Source organism: Arachis ipaensis, chromosome B05 (assembly GCF_000816755.2).
Source record: "Arachis ipaensis cultivar K30076 chromosome B05, Araip1.1, whole genome shotgun sequence".
Taxonomy (NCBI): Eukaryota; Viridiplantae; Streptophyta; class Magnoliopsida; order Fabales; family Fabaceae; genus Arachis; species Arachis ipaensis.
Window position 1 is genome coordinate 144,521,541 of NC_029789.2, and position 2,764 is coordinate 144,524,304.

The following is a 2,764-nucleotide window of genomic DNA, read 5'->3' on the forward strand; positions in this document are numbered from 1 at the left end:
AGATCCGCTAAAATATTATTAAAAAAAGTAATACAGTAATATATATATTTTTTTTAGTGACCACAGTAATATTTTATTTTAAGAGTATATACTTATTTTGGTCCTCAAAGAATTTTAGACCAGACACTTTTGCTAACTAAAATTAATTACTCGATTGGTCCCTAACAATTAATTATGTCAGTCACTTAGGCCCTTAGCTCCGTCAACTCTAACGGAAGATAAAATAGTTCCTGACAACTCTAATAGGGGACAAAATGATCCCTGACAACTCTAACAAGGAACAAAATGATTTCTGACCCCTTTATTCGAAACGACACTGTTCTTCCCCAATTTTTATCATATCTCGCATAACTTTAATATTCATACTCTCCTTCTTCACTTTCACAATCTTTTTTTCCATCTTTTCCTTTCTCCTCTTTAACTCCAAGATTAAGCCATGGTATAATTGTCACACGTGTCGCACTTACCTCAACATGTCATTGAGCACACACTTCCTAAGTCTTTGTGACTAGTACATCCACCTCCTCTGCACTTCACCCACGAGAAGCATCTACTTCCACATCTTCGATAACATCATCTCCAACCCCGACAACGTCCACGACATCCTCAAGACCAAGTTTCACAACTACTCCAAAGACACGCCTTTCTCCACTCTCTGGCAAGTAATATAGATTGTTGGACATTAGAACATCATGAGAAGATTCTCCTTCGACATCATATGCAAATTCTCATTTGAAATAGATACGGAGTGCTTCATTCTTTCTTTCTCGGAGTCCAAGTTGGCAGACAGTTTCGACCTCGCATCCAATCTATCAGTACAACGAGCAATGTCGCTGTTGCTGCTCATATGGAAACTGAAGCGATTACTGAACATTGGTTCGGAGAAGAAGTTAAAAGATGAAATTGGAGTAATGGACAACGTGGTCATAGAGATGATAGGACAGAGGAGGAGGGAGATGGCAATGACGACGACGGGTCTTAACAAATTAGACTTGCTGTCTAGATTCATGAGATCTATCGAAGACGACAAGTAGTTGAGAGATATAGTCATTAGTTTTCTGAGTATGAATTAGTTGAGAATAAGTTGAGAATTTTTCTTTTTGTGAACATTAAAGTTATAGAGTATGTATTGTGTAACTTGAAGTTACAGTGTTAGACTGTTAGTATTATGCGAGATATGATAAAAATTGGAAGAGAACAGTGTCGTTTCAGAATAGAGGAGATCAGGAACTATTTTGTCCCCTGTTAGAGTTGTTAGAAACTATTTTGTCTTTCGTTAAAGTTGACGGAGTAAAAGACCTCAGTGATTGATGGAATTAATTATTAGTGACTAATTGAATAATTAATTTTAGTTAAAAACAAAAGTGTCTGATCTAAAATTCTTTGACAACCAAAATCGATATATACTCTCATCTTAATAATCAATCTGACCATGCTATATAAATAGTCGTCCAAAACACAAAGAAAACAAGCTGATATACTCTCACTAATAATAAACACCATGAAAGAAGCAGCCCTCTTCGTCTTAGGCTTTATTTCCCTTTTAGCCTTCTCATGTTCCGAAATAGTGCTGGACCGGGATGGCGACCGGGTAGTCTCCGGTAGCCCATACTTTCTTGGCGCAATTCGATGGTACCCCGTACATAACTATGAACGCGGAATAACCCTCGGCGCAACCGGGAAACAGGTAGACCCGGTTACCATCCAAGTTGACGATTCCATATCCTACTTCGACGGCATCCCAGTGAGCTTCTCCATCGTTGGAACACCAGATCCCGGTGTACCAATCGCCACGGAATCTCCGTTAGAGATCAAGTTCACAGGCATAAACACACCGATCTCAACAACGTGGATGGCATTCGTTAACAGCGAGATTCAAAGCTTGAGCGTGGGAATTGGAGGTCCTGAAGAACACTCTGGGGAAGCAACAATTGGAAGCACGTTTAGTATCCAGAAAGACACAATTTCGTACATCCTTAGGTACAGTGTGCCAACTCCTGGAATAGGGAATGGAATAAACTACCTTTTTGGAAACGTTACGGATTTCAAACCAGGTGAGAGCCCTCTGGTTCTCACTCAGGACTTCCCCACCTTACACTTTGATATCTTCAAAGATAGACCTGGTCCCACTCATACTGTGGTTTGAATGAGTAGAGTCAGTTACTATGGAAGCTAAGCAAAACCTCATCATCATCAACATATGTATGTAACTAATAAGTGTGCTTCCCACGTAGCTAGTGAATGGCTCTGTATATGTAACTGTAAGAGGTCCTGTATCTATATGATGAATAAATGATTACTAGTTTATTACGTGTGTTTTGCATTTTTATTTGTTGGAAAAGTATTGGTAAAAAATTTCTAACCATCAAACTTTAAACAATTATAATTAATAATCATTAATTTTATATTTTTAAAAAATAAAATTTAAATAATTATTAATTAATGATAATTAATTAATATAGAATGTAATACAAAAATACTTGTTGACTTATAGTTATTAGTTAAATCTTTGTTAGTTGTTAATAATTAAATCCCTATTGGTTACCTGAGAAATTGTTGTTTGTTGATTGCTTATATATGCATGTGCCACCTTTGTATTGCCAATTTTAATTTTTAATTTAAAATACTTAACATGATTTAAGTAAAGAGGGATGAATACTTGAATAGGATTAGCAGTAATCTACCATCTGGTATATATATTATTATAAATTTTAAACGGGTAACCATTTTTTAAATATTTTTATTCGACTGAACACAGAACACA